Source organism: Empidonax traillii, unplaced genomic scaffold, assembly GCF_003031625.1.
Source record: "Empidonax traillii isolate 1590-97213 ecotype Southwest subspecies unplaced genomic scaffold, ASM303162v1 scaffold57:size2250009, whole genome shotgun sequence".
NCBI classification, from domain to species: Eukaryota; Metazoa; Chordata; class Aves; order Passeriformes; family Tyrannidae; genus Empidonax; species Empidonax traillii.
This window is the reverse complement of record NW_020955250.1, coordinates 1,938,809-1,957,223: the sequence shown is the minus strand read 5'-3', so window position 1 is coordinate 1,957,223 and position 18,415 is coordinate 1,938,809. Positions and strand designations below refer to the sequence as shown.

Below are 18,415 nucleotides of genomic sequence, written 5' to 3'. Positions count from 1 at the left end.
TTGACTTGGCACAAATGTGTTGCTTTCTCTCAGGGGCATTGGATTGGTTTAAGTATTGATGTTCAGTGTTCTTTAGTCACCAGGCATTTAGGCAGAGATTGTGTTTAGTTCCTAGTTCACAGATGAAGTATCAAGGCAATAGTACAGGGAAAATTTGGCAATGGGCTAGTGAATTTTAGTGTGCTTTGAGCTCTGAACTAGTGTGTGGAGCTGGTCTGGAAGCTCATCTCCCAGCACACTGAACAGAGCTTCCACAGCAGGAATGGGAGAACAGCTTTCCTTGGTGACAGCTCTCAGCTCATGGCTGTGCCCAGCGTGGGCCCTGCTGAGCCCCACTGTGCTGTGTCCCTGTTTCAGCTAGGTTGGTCCTGATGGCCACGTGTCCCTGTGGCAGGCAGGTGCCATGAACCGAGGGGAGCCAGGTTGCTGCCTGATAGCCTCCATTTACAGGCAAGAGCCTGTTCTGATTCTTGCTGGTAACTTTTGCTGAAATATACAATGTTCTCCAAACTGTGTTAGTGGTTCAGTTAAAAAAATTTCTTCAATGTAAAGCAAACAACCCAAGGCTAGACAGGAAGTAAGACTATTCGTCTCTCTTGACTTTACTCCTCTGTCTTCTGACTTACCTTTTTACATTTTCTTTCCCGCTCCATATTTCTGGAGCTACAAAAATAGGACCTTGTGGGCCTTGGATTGAAAGTGGTGCAGAATAGTTGCAGTGCATCCTGCCTCCCTTCTGCCCTCTGAGTGGAAAAGAAACTGCCCTGAAGATATAACCATACTTACTGAAACAGTGGTTAAGGTTCTTTCTCTCTCCTGATTCATGTGGAGGAGCTGTTCCTCCTCCCGTCTCTGCTGCACCAGCAGTTGCATTAGGTGACTTGGCACCTGGGGCACGTTGCTGCTCTGCCCTCCACAGCTCTGGCAGTCTGAAGCTTTTGCTTGCTAGGCTGGTTTAGAGCTTCCTTGGGCTGCTCTGGTGTGACTGAGCACAAGGGACTGGTGTGCAGAGTTGCCACCTCCGTTTGGAGGGGAAGGTACAGAACCAGTGTTAGGAAAACCAGACGTGGTGGGAGGGAGCCCTCCTCTGTCTGTGTGACTGAAATAGGCTGGCAGGCAAGGTGACTCTATCATGGAGAGGAAATCCCTGGTTACTTTTCACGCTCATAATTTTCTGCCTTATGTTTCTATGAAGCTGTAAGTCACTCCTCAAAGTATGGAGGCTGCTCCACAAATTCCTGTTGAGAAGGATTCCTCATTGTGTGGAAGAGAGGCTAGATGGGTTGCTTGCTAACCTTGGCCCTTTAGGTATAAAAACGTGATTAAACTACTGCAGGTGGATTTTGTGTGTGTCAGAAGGTTATAATTACAAGTTAGAGACCATCTGTCTGGGTTGCTGAACTGTGAACAACCGAGTGGGAACTGGGTTTCTGCTGGTGTAAAGGTTTGCTGGGAAAGCAGGTGCCCTTGCAGGGATTAGCTCCAGGGGATAAGGTGTCTTCCCTCTTGCTTGTATATGCAGGTGCTCTGGCTAACGCCACATGCAGATGCTTCTCGTTCCAGATTGATGATGCCTTCTTCCCCCAGGTCCCAAGGAGGTTGTTTAAAGGAGGGAGAAGTGTATTGACAGGATCCAGTTGCTGGATCTGGTCTGTTTGCCCAGTTCCTAAAACCGCCACAGTGAATTCACTCTGGAGCCATGGGAAGGGCTTAGTTGCTGCTGAGCTGGCAGCCTGAGCAGCAGGTAATTGCAATTGTGCCTCCAGTATTTTGGGCTCTTGGAAAATGACTAGAGGGCAGAGCCTTGCCCTTCTCCCCTTCCTGAGCATATTGCGCGCTCTAGATTTGAAAAAAGGCAAGTTCTCTTGCAGATCCTTGTAAGGCAACCATTACTGCTCCCAGTCTGGCCTGTGAAGGAGCTGTGTGGATTTTATTTCATGTGAACAAGAGGAGAGTGATAGTGAAGAGGGGTTAATAGCGAAGAGCCTGCTATTGACTCAGGTTGTACAAACTTTTCTCCTTCCACTGGTTGCTGTGGCAGTAAAAGAGAGGTGGTAGTGACAAAATCCAGGGTTGCAAACCACAGATCTGTACCACAACCAAGCTCTTGTGCGTAGGTAGTCAGAATAGCAGTCCAGTGTGTTTGCAGGGTGGCTCATGAGACGATGCTTTAGATACCTTGCTGACACCAGCAGAGTTTTTGGGCTTGTTTCTGTCCTGCTTATGGTGTTTGCAGGCAGAAAGATGCACCCCTGCCTGTAGGAGGTAGTGCTCTGCATTAAAGGCTGCAAGAGGGGACACAGTTGCAGCAGCAGCGCAGAGTGTCCCTCTTGGAAGTTTGTTGCCCAGTTAGTTCATCTGTGTTCAGAGGAAAGCTTGGTAGAAAACCTGTTGAAGAGTTCAGAGGCTGCATATGAATTTTTAGGAAACCCTAACTGCAAGCTAGACTGTATTTTTTCCCTGTGATTTTAAGATGAGTAGGCATTGCAGTAATGTGATAAGAGTGCTACAGGTTAATGTGTATGACTAGCCTGTGGGAACTAATGTGTTTTGGTGGTCTCTACCTTTATGGTATTTAGGCTATCCATAGAAGGAAAAATCTCCTGGGAGAAGGTTTTCAAATAAAGTTTCTATTTCCAGGTAACCTGGGCTATTTAATATCCTCTCTTGTACGAGGAGCAGTGAGTGTTTGCAAGGCCTGGGAGCACAAGTTGTGAACGTCAGTCACAGCTTGAGTCCTCAGAGGTGCAGGGCTGGTGCTTAGTGCAGGAACCAGGCTGTTAGGAACTCGGGTTCAGCTACCAGCTCTGCCACTGACTGACAGGATGCAGTGTCCAAGTATATGATTTTCCCTTCTCCTGAGTCACTTTTCTGTTCTTTTGGGAAAATATTTTGCTTATTAATTTGAGGATACTGGCTGTGTATGCCCATTGTAAGGATGTGGAAATGGGGGCTGGTGTCAAGACCTCTGTAGTGGGGGAAGGATGTCTAATTTAAGATCATCTTGTTTCATGCCCCTTCCAGAACCAACAGCTAAGGACGATATGAATACATTGTAGCACAGACCTCACCCTGGGCTTTCATTCAGGAGTGGATCTTAACTACATGGGGGAAGACACTTCCCATATCCGAAGGTTTGGGAAATTGTGCAAATTTCTCTTTTGACACACTTTCATACAATTTAAATTTGTCCCTAATGAGCAAAAATACTACAAGCATAAAGTGAATTTTATATGGATTTGAGTGGCCTGGGGACTTTTTTACAAGGTCTATCTCAGTGTGACATAAATCCATTTGATTTAATTGGGAAAGTGTTGGTCTAGGTGTTATTTGGGCTTTAGTAGCAGGTCTCCTATGGCAATGCAGCACAACTGAGTCACACTGAGAGGGAAGCCAAGGCAGGGTATGCTGAATATGCTAACGTTATTTCCCTTTCATGCAGGGTCCAGCATGTGTGGTTTGTGAAGTTAGGTGTGTGGGTGATTAGAAAGTGGTTCTGAATAGCCAAAAGTTTGTAAAGACTGATTGTTTGCCTTATAATGAATGTCTCAAGTGTGAGGAGTTTTATGGGTCTTGGAGCATCTCAGCCTCATAGAACCCAAATGTCTCCTTGCATCTTGCTTGCAGCAAGGAGAAAGCTCTTTGTGTTCTGAGTGAGTGCTTTCCTAACTTGTTATTCCAATAAATCTCATTAGATACCTGCTCTAGACTTGTCAAAGCTGGGCCCAAAGTAAGTTTTGTTGAGAAGAAAATTCTATTTATGCCTCTGTTTAATGGGGTCATTGGGGTAGAATTAGCTAAAGATCCTTCAGGGAAAGAAAGGATGGATGTGGTTTGAGTTTCAGATGTGGAAGAGAAAGTCTGAGGTTCCCCCATAGCCTTTATATACATCATGCTTGGACGTTAATCTTGATTTTAAGTTTTGTTAACCAAGGTGTCAACCTTACCCTGGGGAGTAACTTCTGTTAGCCAGGGCAATGTGTTTGTAGATTGCCAGTAAGAGTCTATCACTGTGCCTGTCATGGTTCATAAAAGATGCTTACTAACTAATAACTTACGTTACTGATAACGTATTTCTAATGGCAAGGAGGAAATTTTGAGGCTTTATAGGTATTGTAATGTAAAGGACTTCAGGAGTGAAATCCAGTTTACTGTTTGTTCACAGAAGACAAACGAAAGTACCTGACTGTATTCTGTCAGACCTGTGCTTAAAATACACCCTTTGAAGATTTCACAGCCTCCTGAATTTGTCTGTTCCAGTGCCACTCTGCTCTTCATGTTTAATTTCCTTTCTAGCTAATCTAAGAGGATTTCTCTTTATCCTTCTCCTGGAGGATATGGGAAAAGTCGATCACCACTCTTGCTCAAGTCCCTGCTAGCAAAATCTCTTCAGTGTGATTTCTACTACAATTGTTTACCTCTACCAAATGAGGCTGGTAGTTTGTGCCTTGTTCTGCACTGTGTTGGCAGACCTTTGTGCTGAGGCATCCTCTAATTGCTAATAGATCTGGTGGGATTCTGGGATGAGAGCACACTGCCCTTTTCATCCCAGAAAGGTGATAAGTAATTGACGGGTAGAGAAAAAACAAAACCTCACTGGCCTGTAGGTTAATCTGCTCAGAGGCAGAGGCCTTGCTTCTGCCTCCTTTTCACTGAGGGATTATGTGGCCTTGGAGGTCTAAGAAATAATCTTCATTATTTAATGAATACCTAAGGAAATCTTTAGCCATTTTATGGTAGCTGCTCTGGTTTCCAGCTCCAGTTTTGTAGCAGTGTCATTAATAAAGAGGTGGGGGGAGATGTGGGATGAAGCTTTAAAGGCATTGTCGTGGGCAGAAATAGTTTTTGTAATCTCTAGAAAGACACAGCATGTGTCAGGGAAAAGAGCACGCTGGCAGATGGGGTGAGTGCAGCTACAGTCATACCAAGGAAACACTGTTGTGAAGCTTTCATGCCGTGGCAGACAAGTGGGTCACAATGTTGGTATGTCACCCTGACTAGGAGCTTCTGCTGGGATCAAGAGTGTGTTGATCATATGAATGAAGGCATTTCTGAGAAGGGCACCAGTAGAAGATGGTAGGATTGATCTGTGTACATGGAGAATTTTGCCCTTGGAGACAGAGGGCTCGAGCCAGTCTCCTCTGGGTGAACTTCTTGCATGTACAGCCTGGAAGGCAGCAGTGAAGAGACACGGTCTTGGAGGCTCATCCTCTTGGCTGCAGCAGAATTGTCCTGCACAAGTCAGGTGGGGTGTTTTCCGTAGTGGTCACTGTGCTTATAGAGTGTGTCACAGTCATCTGATGTACATGGCACAAGTGAGGGGTGGTGTTACAGTGCTTTGGTTTGTGACTGTGTCTGTGGTCAGTCTTTCCTGCCCTTTCCTTGGTGGAGATACCTTTTTGGTGTTCCAGGTCAGGTTTGCAGCCTGGGGAGGAGTGCACTTTGCATGTGTACTGGGGCTGGACTGCAGCTGCTGTGGTGAGAGAGGCCAAATGAGTGCACTGAGAACTTGGAAGAACCAAGCAATGACTTCTGGGCTTTCTTTTAGGCCTGCCTCAAAAGAAGTTCTTGAACTGCTATTATGTGAGCAGAAAACTGGTTTGACTTGTGCTGCTCTTCTCATCAAACTCAGTGAGGAATGAGAGTTGCGTATGTCTTTCAGCTCCCTCTGAGTGTGGCAGCTGCTGGGCTTGCTCTTTGCTCAGTGTGGTGTTAGAGTAACTATATCAAGACCCACATCTTCTGTGTGGGGGAAGAGGACCTGACCAAAGCCTTGGGAAGCAGACTTGGGAGCCTGATCCTGGATCTGCTGCAAGTCTGTTTTGTGGTGCTCAGAGTCAGCTGGGAGCACACTGGTTCCTTTCTGTAAAATGAGAAAATGTCTTCTAGTTCCTGCAGAGACAGTGTAGGCTGGAAGGGTGATATTTGCCTGCATGCTGCTTTACACAAGTGAAAATAAAATAAAATCAGTGATAGTGTTGATTCCCTTCTCAAACCCTCATAAGAAGGGATTTTGGATTGCTTTTCCATGGATATTTTGCCTGGGACCTTGTATTTCTTGCTGGAGAGAAGCGATACAAGGGAGGTGGTGATACTGGCATATCCTGACTTCTGGTCCTAATTATGTAGTGATCAAGAAGAATTTTATGGAAAAATAATGCTACTGAATTAATCTGTCTTGCAAAATAAAGTTTTCACTATCTTGGATTATTTAATGAGTCACTTAAAGAAACCATCAAAGCACATGTAAGGTCAGCACATCACTGGGCTGCTCTTTAAAAAGCAAATGATCTCCTTAGTAGACTGAATTAACTTAATAGCTAAAAATTCTCTTTCTGAATTCTTAGTGGCTAAAAATCTGTTTCTAAAAAATTTAGGTGATTTGTTTTAAGGTCTGAATTAAGTCATCAAAAGGTGAGAAATGTGCAGTGACTGCTGATTTCCCTGTTCTGTTTCTGGGGAGAGTGTTAGTGCAGACAGCTGGCTTCACACTCTGGGTTAGGGCTAGTCTGTTGGTCAGAATCTGGCCTGCAGCAGCAAATCCAAATTCCTCACTTTTGGTTGGTGAAAATGTCAAGAAACACCAAAAAACAGTGCAGGGTCTGCACCTCTCTTGCAGTTCTCTTCCTCAAATAAAGAGTTAATGAAGAATCTGTGCTTTGCTTCTGTGTTGCTTTGTGTTTGTGGCATTTTCTTTGATGTATGAATTTGGAGACAAGGAACAGAATGTATATGTGCATACTCAAATTCCAAGTCCTTTGAAGGATGGGGGAGAAATCTCTTTAAATGGCAATGTGAGTGTACCAGTAGTTCTGCCTGGGTATTTTTTCCCTGCATGTATAGATCTTAGACTGAACTTCATTTGTTACTGGACTGCATGCTGGCACAGTCCCAACACTGCAGGCAGATGTATTTGAAGTAGCCAAATATTACAACTTTCCAACTTACAGTACTGCTAGACCTCAGTGTGACAAGTTTATGATAGTAATAACGCTTTGTAGTTCCAGATGAGGATCTGAAAACTCACAAAAAACCCTACCTTGTATTTCCTGTCTTGCTAGGGTGCAGGAAAGTGCTATTAACCTACAGGAGGAAAAAGATTAAGGGCAAGAAGAGACATAACTGTATCTGGATCTGCTTTTGAAGTGGTTCATGATGTGCATTTTGTGGAAGATTTAGCAACTATCTGCTTGACTTCCCTTTCAATGTCTGTGCTTAAGAAAAAGCAGCCACTTGATCTCTAACCTTCACTACAATACGTGTTATCAGGAAAGAACGTTATGTTTCTTGGTTTTATCCTTGGGCATTGTCATACTTCAAGTCTCCTAAATGATGTTTTCTAGTCTGATGTAGTTACTATCTGTGAAACTCAATCTCCAATTCAGCTGAAATATTCTCTGTGCTGTAGACTGCAAGAGACTTGCCAGCAGCAATCCCTCCTCCTTCCAGAACCACATTGCCATTGACAGGCTGATAGAGAAATAGTAATTGAAGCCTATAGCTTTGTGTGACTTTGAAGTTTTTACTTTTATCAGATGATGTCAAGTTAAACAAAACCTAGATAAAGGAACCACAAGCCCAATGCCATTTCTTTGCTGAAAAGAATGTACCAATTCCTGGTATGACTGGCAGTATTTGAACTTGATGCGTGTGTGTATCTTGCTGCCTGATCTGTGTTGCAGATTCTTTATACCTGCATGAAACCCTGTTGAATTCCAAGATTGTCATGGATCAGATCATGTAGCTGTAGTCTTTGGGGACTACAAACTGTTGCCTGGCTTATACTACTGTACCTGGAGAAGGATTAAAAAAATCGGTTTTGCTGTTTCACAGTCTGTCAGCAAGGTCTTACATGTGGCGACACAGAAGCTCATTAAACCTGTTTATGAATTGGCAGGGCTGCTTCTAGCTAGTATGTATAAAACTGTTTCAGGTTTTAGTGAACATTTGAAATCAGTTACAGCTGAAGACCTATATGTTAAGAATCAAATAAAAAAAAAAAAAAGCTTTGTAATATTGTGACCTGCCTGATCTAATTTGGGCAGTGGGGTGGGGATGGTATTGAACTAATTGGTCTTTGAAAACACCTTCTAACCTGATTTTATTGGTGAGGCCTATTCTTATGCTAAAGAGTTAATTTGTCATTTAATTCGGTATGGAATGTGCAGTAGGGCTGGATGGGATGGGAGGGAGCGATCTGGCATCCCTTTCATGTCAGGTTAACAGTGGCACACTGTCACATCCAGCACTCTGTCTTGTGTCAGAGTTCACAAGGCATCAGGTTTTTGGCTCTTGGAGCTCTCAGAGTGACCATGCTTTCCCTTCTGTGTGAAGAGGTTGCTGTATTTGAGACAGAAAGTAATACTAATGGGGCACTTCAGTTTGGAATGGGTGTCTCAAAGGGAAGAAAACTGCTTTTGCAGCTACGGGAGCAGGAAGGCTTGCATCGCTTCCACCCCGTATGAATAAAAAGAGATGAGATGGTGTAGAATGGAGAGGTTTCAAAGATGTGAAGGGCACATTTTTAGAACTGTTGGTTCCTCTGGGTGCTGCATATTTCAGTTCAAGCTGGCATTTAATTTGTGCTTCAGAAGTCTCCTCCAAGCCTGCCTTAAAATCTTTTGGAGACAAAAGTAAATAAGTAAATCCCCATTAGAATGTGCTTGTGGTGACCACAGGGGACGGCTTAAGAGACAGTCTTTTAAGAAGTCTTTTCCTCCGCAAATTACAACTATTTCTGTGCTTCCTTTATAAAACCTGTTGATTTGAACAAGAATGAAACATTTAGAAAATTGTTCTTCCCTTTCTTCTCTGAGGTGAAATGTGACTTGAATTCTGCCAGTTACATTTATTCCTCTTCAAAATTGCTTTTCAGTGTTGCTATAAGTTTCTGCAGTGTTGGGGCAAAAAAACCCCTCCCTCCCCCTGAAACATGACACAATCTCTTTTACTAAGCTATATTAAATTAAATTTCTGCATTTTTATAAAGATATACTCTGCTCTTAACTGCTTGCATAAATATACATTGTATCCTGTTCAGCAGGAAGCTACCAGGCTGTTCTTGTTAATAAGTGCCCAGTGAGAAACCTCTGAGAAAATAACAGAATTACAAAACAAGGCATCAATCTCCTAAAATCACAATCAAAATGGTTATTTAAACACTTGGCTTAGCTTACCCTTTGTTGTGTTGAAAGTAATGATGAGAATTGTGAAGGAGAGAAAGGTGTAGTAAAAGCATTGTGAAAGGTGAGTAGAGCCTGTCCAGGAGGCACACGTGGGGTGTCAGCTCTTTGTGTGCCCTGTGCTGAACCCCGAGTGGCTTCTTGGGTTACGTTTATAGCTTCTGTTCCTCTGATGTATTTCAGTTTCTTAAGAGCTCCATCTAAGACAGTTAATCCAAGAGCTAATGATTTAGTTGAACATTTAATTAATACTTTTCTTGTATTAGTCCACAAGAATTTGCGGAAACCTCCAGCGTGAGGGATGTTTGTTTGTGTAGCTGCGGCACCAGAGCATTGATAGGAGCTATTTGCCTGACTTGTTTAAATGCGTTTCTAGAGCTGGATATAGAAGCCAAAATGTATGTGGTTTGTCCCTATAATTTTCCAATTGGTTTTCCACTTGTGCTGTCAGCTGCTCAGATGGCTTATTCTTTTCCCTTAGCAAAATGCTGGCTCCTTCAAGCAATGCAGGATGCAGAATTCCTTCCTCTTCCCTTGAGGTGTTTGTGTTGGTTTTTTGTTGTTGTTGCTTTTGGGTTTGGTTTGGTTTTTCTTTGGGGGGGAGAGGGTGTGTGGTTGTTTTGTTTTGTTTGTTTTTTTAAATCTGTAAAATGTCTCTCCAGTTGAACAGTTCTGGAGCACTTTGGCCACGGGAACAGACACAGGGTACTGCTTGAGCTGCCTTACCCGTGTCAGCCCACCCTTGTGTCCCATGTTGGATCTTGAACTGGTGATTGGCAGGCTCTTCATCTTGATCTGCTGTGGCTGGGCTTCCACGAGTGCCAGCTGCAGGAGTTCTTTTGTAGCAGTGGGTTTTCGGCAGGACAGCAATAGCCAATAAAATCTTTCCAGGCAGATTTTGTTGAACAGTTGTCCCACAGTCAAGCAACTGTCACTTCTTTTATAGCTGGAACGTCAGGTGAGTAGGAATGATGATGAGTGTTTTTTGTATGTAATTGGGTTTTCCAGGCAGCTTCTTAGAAAAGCCACAAGTACCCAGCTGAGCCGCAGGGCTTGGTGCACGTGGTGTTTGCTCCAGAGCAGTTCTGCAGACATTGCAGCCTCTGAGTGCCACGGCAAGAAATCTACCCTTGCCTGTGTGCAGGTGTCTCGGACCCTGGATACCTGTGGATGGGCGGCTTGCCTGAGACTGCAAAACCTCTTTGGGTTCCTGACCACGTGCCAGGCACCCCTGTGGCCCAAGGGTGTGCCCTCATTTAGATGCATTGTGCTTCGCTGTGCTGTCATATAATTGAGAATCTGTTGGACACAACTAAAGAGGCGTCTTTTCAGTCTGAGGGAGGAGAACAGATGTTTTATTCTCTCGTGAGAGCTCAGTAGAGTGATGCATCAGCTGTTGCTCCAGATCTCAATGATGACAGCCAAAAAGGCAAAGGAAAAGACACAGAGGTCAAAAGGAGTTGAGGAGAGGAACATTAAATAATTTTCATTTCCTGTGTGTTAGGTGATGTGGGGTTTAGTTCTGAAGCAGAATTTTTTTCACTGACTTCTGTTTCCTAGACCAGACAGATTAAAGTCTTGGAAGAGACCTAATTGCCAAAAGTTAAAAGATATTAAAAAGCAATGCCTGAATAGATCAAGAACTGTGCTAAGAGCTGAGTGTAAGAGAGATACAGTTGCAAGAATCTTGCATGAGTTGGAGCTGCTAAGCCAGAAGCTGTGTAAGGAGGTCTGCAGGGTGCTAGGCTTGGGCCAGTTGTATCACTTCAGTGGAATGTCCCTGTCCCCTTGCAGGATTACACAGTGGTTCAAGCAGAGAGTGCATGGTGGCAGTGCCCAGCTTGCAAGTGGGCACTGGTACATCTGTTGATGGTGAGATCTGGTTCTATCTGCATAGGCACACTTAGGTTAGCACATCAGGGCTGGGACTGTGCCCTTCTGTGTTCTTGTGGCATGGTTTTTCTGGAGTCCTGGTTGTAGCTGGAGTCACTGAGGGCAAACCTTTGGAAGTTTTCCCTTTAGGTTGTTTGACGTGAATTGAAAAACAGCAACTAACTGTACCTTGGAGGGACTAAGAGAGAATAGTAAAAGAGGAAACTGATGTAGCCAACAGCTTAAACCAGAAGCCTCAGCTCACTCATCTTACTGAACAGTAAGCTGTGCAAAGCACCGCATCTGATGTATACGTTGTGCTAGATCTTATGGCTGCTGTAGATGCTGGGTTAGATCTAGCTCAGGTGCACCCCTCACTGGTGTAGGAGAGACTGAGAAGTGGTTTAACCCATATCTTTAAGGATCATCCTCAGGGCTTTCTCCTGATTGGGTCAGATAGAGAGTGAGTAGGATGCCTGGAGACTCTTCTCAAGGGTGTAGGACTGTGTGGTACAAGCTGAGCAGTCTGTCTGTGCAGGGTTGGGAGGTGCTGTGAAACCTTTAGGTCTTAAGATGTTTCCAGAGTTTTACAAGGGCTATGGCTAGTGAAAATGCTATTGCATTCTTGGCTGCATGTGTTCCTTTCTTCCCAAACAAGGCAAGAACAAAACCTCATTAACTGTGATCTAGCAAGAGATGCCAGCATCTAGTAACTACCCTGCTCAAGTCAGCTGCTGCCCACTCCTCCCCGCAGTGGCTGCTTTGCCTCCCAGATTGATCCCCAGCTTTTATCACATTCCAGCAGCTGGTGGAACTCGGCTGTGTCTGCACCTATTTGGTGCCCTCCTCCTGAAGCTGTCCATGCAGCCTGTCAGCACAGGATTGCTGTTGCTCATAAAGGGTGTATTGAATGGTGTAGTCTGGAAGTGCAGATGTTCAGAAGCTTGGGAACTAGTGATCAAGGGGAGTGTCTTGATATTTGAGCATCCTCACAGTTTTTTCTAGTCTTTGTGAGTCCTAAGGGAGCAAAGAGGACTGTTGGGGATTTTCTGCTAGGTTGTGGGCTTGCCTTGTTTTTTATCAGATGCTGTCTAAACCCTCAGAAGTACTTCTATTTCAATACTAGAGCATGCTGAGCTTTTCTGTTCCTGTCGGTGTTAGAGATGGAGTTGGGGTCACTGCTTCTGTGCTAGAAACTTTGAGGTGCTCCAGCTAATAAGGTTCTGCCTAAAGGCAAATTACCAGTGTGATTCCTCACTTGCTCTGTGAACTGTAGCAGTCTTTTGCCTCTAATGGAGGGGAAAGCGTTGTTGTTAGGTGAACCAAACCTGGTCTTTTAATAAGGCACATTGTGCTGTGCTAGCAATTTATTAGTTGCCATGAGAAAGGCTTTCAGTTTTCCTGTGAAAAACAAAGCAGGGCAATGCAATGGCTTTTTTTTCTTTCTCTGACATATTCTTGTTGCTTTTCTGTAAGAGCACTCATTGTATTTTGCTTCATTATGCCTTGAACTCCTGAGCTGCAGCTGGTCACCAAAGCTACAAGGATGTGGTCGTCCTGATCCTAAGCTGATGCTGGGGCATGATCTCATCAGTGCTCACAGAGCTATTTCATTTTTCCTTATTGGCTGAGGACCTGGCTGTAAGTGTAAGTGCTCAGCTGGAGGCAGTGGAAATGTTTGGAATAGTGGCAGTGTTTGTGACTAAGATATATAACTGCTTCGTGGTGAGGAACCAAAGGCAATAGCAGTTGGTAGTGCAGGTGTTTCATTTTGATGTTGTTTCATACAAAGACATGAAGCATTGAGTGCTGCTGTGCAGGTATCCATACCTGTCAGGTGCTGCATGAACCGGACTACCTTTCTGAAACAACGCTCCTGGTTTTCAGCAGTGTTTGGGGTAATTGAGACACAGAAGTGTGAAATGAGCTGAGACTCTGCTTTCAACTGCAAAGCCTCCTGTTTTATTACCATGAGTGCTGCTTCCCTGGAGATGGAGCACAACTGGAGTTTATGTCAGTGGTGATTTACCTGCTGTGCTGTCTGGTGTTTTGACCTTGCTCGAAGTAGAAAAGCCACCTGTGCTCCACAGCAGTGACTCTGCAACTTGTGATTCCCTCTGTGTCCTTTGGACAGAGCCCAGTGGCTGCTGCTCTTCTCATCACATGCAACCGTTCAAGGACCAGTTCAAAATCTTTGCAAAAGAGGGTGAATTAGTTATTCTTTGGAACTCATCCCTTTGGTTCCCCTGGGCAGAGGAAGGGCAGGGAGCGGTTTGGCTCACTTAGGACATATTTGTCAGCCCTCCTGCAAGTGGATGACCATATTTCAGAGTGATCATGTTCTTTTAAGCATCACTCTGTTTTTGAGGAGTCTTTGTAGTGATAACTTTTTGCTCTGTGGTACATTTCCTTAAATTGCTTTTAATTACTCGTGTTATACCAGATCTGTAGCTCCGAGATCAAGAGACAACTGAGGGGGTTTTTGTTGGCTTTTTTTACTGGATCCAGAAAGTAGTTCTTGGGATTTTTTGCTTTTGCACAGGAAATGTACCCTTGTGTCCTAACAGTAGCAGTAAAAATACATCTATGTATTGATCATTTCTGACAACTTTTAAACGTTTAAATTACTTTAGCTCTTCTGGGATTTATTTCACTCTAGATCTAGGCAATATTTACTAAGTTGCTCATCTATTACCAGGTTTGTAAATGAAGGAGGACTTTTACTAACCAAGTTTTGGTGGTTTCATTGGGTGTTTTAGTTCACCTGCTTCCATCAGCCCAGCAGTGAACCCTGGCAGCCTGTCACTTGTCACATGGGCTTTACTCTCCTTCATCACTGTCCCACAGTGCTTGCACCATTGTAGGCTCTCTGAGTTGACATCAAGTAAACTGGTCCCCAGAATTTTGGTGTGAGCTGTGAACCTTAATTCACAGATTTCGTGATAGCTTTTTACAAGCAGTAGTTTAGAAGTGCTCAGTTTGTGCTCTGAGCTGTTGCGTTGGAGCAGCAGGGGGTTAACGATGTGGGCTGATTGCAGTTCTCCCTCTCTCCAGTCCCAGAGGACCTGTGGGAAGTTGTGTTGCCCCTTGTGTTTTAAAGTGAGGCGTTTGCTGGAAGCTCAGATGGATGGGACTGTAGTGTGGGGACTGCTGGGACACTACTGGCTGTCGTCACCGTGAGGAAAGGTGATTCAGTCGGCCTGCAAGGGTCAGAGGAGCTCAGAGTTGTGTTGCTATGGAGGCCTAGGGAAAATAAACTTGCAAAATGATGTTGGACTGAGGGGAGACCTCAAGTAGTGGAGCTTTGGGAACCTGTCTGTGTGGAGAAGCACAGGGCAGTCAGTACCTTCTGGATTTTCCTCTGGGGTAGTGCCACAGCACAGACAGCATGAGCAACCTGGGATTCAGTGCCTTTAGGGAGGGCTGTTGTCATGGGCTGTCCTCAGAAGGAGACAGATGTCTCTGGATGTATTGCCAAGAGAAGAGAAAAGATCTTCAAGCATGACGTAGGAGAGACTGGGAAAAGGGATATAGAGATGGAAACTGTTGTGTGGTTTAAATCCTGTCAGGCCTGCTCAGTGTGCTGCTACTTTGATATTCATGCAGTGATGCTAGGAGCCCCTCAGTGCTGATACTCTCCAGTGTACAGGATATGGTGTCCCTGCTAAGGGAGGACAGAGGGATGTTTCTGACTCACTGTGACTGTTCTCAGCCATAACAAGTCTTTGTTTGGTCTGGTATTGCTTAGGTATTGCTTAGTGTAACTCCTTGTTTTGGGCAGAATAACTGATCACCTGTACAGTGGGGCAGAAAAAACCCCTCTGAATGGTTTCTGTAGCTCTTTTTTCCATTCTTCTAAATCCATAATAGATATCTGGCCTCTCATCAGTATCTTAAACACAAAAGAAAGTCACTATAAGATTGTTCTGTTTGGTAAAGAAAAACTCACATGTTAATTAGTTAAATTCTCTGAACTTCACAGATTTAGAAATTGGTGGTAGGTAAGAAATAAATGTGTCATTTTTCTTCCAGGTAGCTACTCCAAAAGACTGTGATCCATGTTTAGTGTAAAAACTTACGTATTCAAACCAAGCAGATACTTCCTTGAGGCATTGCTGTATTGAATGGCAAATCAATGGCCCAGCACCCAAAATTGTGTGGGGATTTTGAAGGTGGTGTCTGTGATAGAATGGGTGGTGTCTCATGGAAAAGAAAGAACCCAGGAATAACTATTTCAAGTCTTCCCCTGCTCAACCCTTTTAGACCTCAGCTTGTAGTCATCCCAGTAAAACCAGTTGTGCTGCTGTTACTGCATTGTTTGCTGGTGATGGTTTTGCAAATTGTGTTGTACAGAACAACCTGTGTCTGTGCTAGGATTGTTGGGCTGGGAAGATGTACTGATGCTGCCAGTGCAGATGTGATCCCTGCCTTGGAACATGAAGTGTTAATTGCTGGAATGGTAGAAGGAGATGGACTCTTTCAGAGTGGATATGGTTGTGGTCGAGTGCAGGTGGAATACAGCAGTCAGCATTTCACAAGTTAACTCCATGTTTCTCTGTCTGCCAGGAGTTTTGTTACTGCTGTGCTGACCCAAAATATGTACCTGACTTCAAAATTAAATTTGCTAATGTCATCTAACTTTGGTGCCCAGTTCAGTTGTGGTGGATGTTTCATGTCGCGAGGAATTAGAACAGCCCTGTCTGACTGTTTATTGCTGGTCAGACAGGCAGTGATGTGGGGCATCAGTGCTTGCCTTGGGTTTCCCCGTGTAGTCTGAAGTGTTCTCCTGTTTTCAGAAATATATTAGATTTGCATACTTAAATTATGCAAGTGCATCTCCATGTCTTCGTTTATGAATCCAAAAGACAATCTAAGCAAGTGTTCAAAAAAACCTGGTTGAATTCTCTTACCAATCTTTCTTTTCATGGTGAGACTTAGAAGTCTTTTCTTCCATTTCCCTTTCCTCCTCCAAGAAAAACCTCCCAGGCAGAGACTTCAAAGTGAAATAGCCAAGCTGTGTCACCACTGGTGGAGATGAGCATGTTGAAACAGCATGAAGCAAGCTGGTGACACAGCTCGGGTAGGAGCTCTCTCCCTCATTTCCATTTGGTTCCTAAGCTGCCAGGTGTGGAAGATCCAGCAGAAGGCCAGCAGAGTGAAACCACTCAGTGGGGATGTGGTGCTCAGCCCATTGCTGCTTCCCTGCAAGAGACATGGGATAAAGGTTCGTGCAGCAGCCATCGCATCTCTGCTGCATGTGGCATGATGCAGAGTGGAGGAAAGGCTTTGCCTCTCCCCACCACAGTTTGTGCAGGCTGTGATTCACTCTGGTCACTTTGTGCTGGATCAGCTGCTGCTGGATTGTGCAGCTTTCTTACCCTTTATGGGAGCATATTTAGGTGTATAATACCCAGGTATTAAAGGACAGATGCTTTGAGTTCTTTGAAATAACTTTTTGTTGACCTCTTAAGAAAAAAGAGGCTGTGTGGCATCCTGGGAACTAATCCTTGACTGACCTGGTAGTCAGAGGCAGGAGAAGGGCTTGCTGACAGCACCTGGCACCTACAGGAAGTGCTCCAAGACATGACTAAGCAGCAGCAGATGCCAATGGAGCTGAATTCTGGGTGGCGTAACTTGCCACCCAGACTATTATGGACTATACTGGGGAACCTCAGGAGTCAAATAAGCAGAGCAGCAGAGCCTCAGACGGAGCACACAATGATGCGTGTTTCTGATTCTGAGATCGCTCTTTTGGGGGCCTGTATATAAAGTAGGGGCTAAAAGACCTGTGCTGCTGTAAAGGCCTGGAATAGCTCTGTAGTTATCAGCCCTGCAGCATTATCTGGAATTTCGGGTGGAGAGCTGCCCTTCCTTTGCCTTGGTGTGGAACTGCGCTGGCCAGCTGGCTTCCCTGGAGAGAGGCCCTGCTGCAGGATCAGGGAATGGGGTGTCTGCTGGCAGGGCCCATCCCTGCTCTGGCCCTGAGAGTCTCCCCTCTCCCGAGGTTCCTCCTGGTCACTGGTTTGTTAGTTCAGGCAGAGCTGAGTAACTGCTTCAGTGGTGAACAGGTGGGCTCTTCAGTCAGTTCAATGCAACAAGGGCTGGAATTCAATTCATTATTCATTTGTTTGCCAGCCATGCCCTGGCTTGTCTGTTATCTGTCTGTAGTGGATCCGCTGGCTCTCTAAATCCATACATGATTTCAACTTTTTACCTCTGACCTTCAGCAGTTTGAGGCAGGTGGCACATTGGGGTTGATAAATGAGTCCAGCATGGTCGGGAATAACATCTGCTCACCCCAGTGTCTGTTTCCTCAATAGCTGTCCAAGTGCCACTGTAATCATTGTGCTCAATAAATCCCCATTTTTATAAGCACAACAGCAAAAAGTCTTGGGAAGCGTAGCTTGTCCTCCCAGCCTCATCCTGGGGTAAACTGCAGGGTATGTTTGCACTGTGCATGTGTTTCCTTTCATGTTTGAGCGATGAGTTCCCCTCACTCTTTCTGGCTTGCAGGCAGTTTGAAGAAGAGATGGATCCCTTCCTCTCCCGGGATCGAATTTACCCCTGGGGCACATCTCTGTAATTGCAGGCAGCACACTTATCTCTGTGCAGGATGCTGGTGTGATGGGACTCTGATCAGACAGCTGTGAATGGTGACTGGCACTCAGAATCCCATTGATTTTCCCTAAAAGCATCGCTCCGCTAATGAGGATCCACTCTCTTGCTGGGGCTCTGCTGCCCGACCCCAGCCGGGAGGCTCCGGGTGAGCTGGCAGACAAGCGGGCAGCGACGGGGCTTAGGGCAGCTGGCTGAGCATTTGTCAATGGTAGATTAAATCCACTGTGCAAGATGAATGTGAAAACGAAACACGGCTTAACAGAAGCACAAGGAAAATTCTCCTTTGGCGTACAAATAGATTCTAGATCTTGTCGGCATGCTGCAAATGATGTTGAATTAAAATAAAAAAATGACACGGTTGAAGGATCTGTTACTCTGAGGGGGAAAACTGCAGGAGGTGTTTGGAGAATGTGTGTTGGGAGAAGTTAGGAGCCAGGAGCTTGTATTTAGGAAATTTTTTTTGGCAGACTGGACATGGAGTTGCAGGCTGTTTCCTGTACACACCATGCATGGCTCCCTGGCCTCTCCGGAGCTGAATCCATGGGACAGACAGAGGGTTGTTGTGGACGGCCCGCTGGTGTGCAGAGCAGCCGTGGCGACTCCAGCAGGAGTCAGAACAGCGCTCAGGAACATCGGTTGTTGATGGGAGGGGGGCAGGGAGAGGGGTGCCGGCCTCAACCGGTCGTGTCACATCGCAGCAGTTCACGTACACGTCGCCGGGGCGGGTGCCAGCCCGGACCGGA

At 45.1% G+C, this 18,415-nt stretch overlaps 1 protein-coding gene and 1 long non-coding RNA gene across 11 annotated transcripts in view; one reads left to right on the top strand and one right to left on the bottom strand.

The window, feature by feature from the left end:
* Nucleotides 1-18,415, top strand: part of CLASP1 (cytoplasmic linker associated protein 1) — a 177,675-nt gene that overhangs the window by 26,915 nt on the left and 132,345 nt on the right. The gene's annotated exons all lie outside the window — the stretch shown is intronic.
* LOC114055517 lies at nucleotides 940-16,529 on the bottom strand. Its single transcript, XR_003570749.1, has 3 exons — nucleotides 15,694-16,529; nucleotides 14,820-14,821; nucleotides 940-950 (listed from the first exon to the last, which is right to left on the bottom strand). It is a non-coding gene; the product is annotated as an uncharacterized LOC114055517 (long non-coding RNA).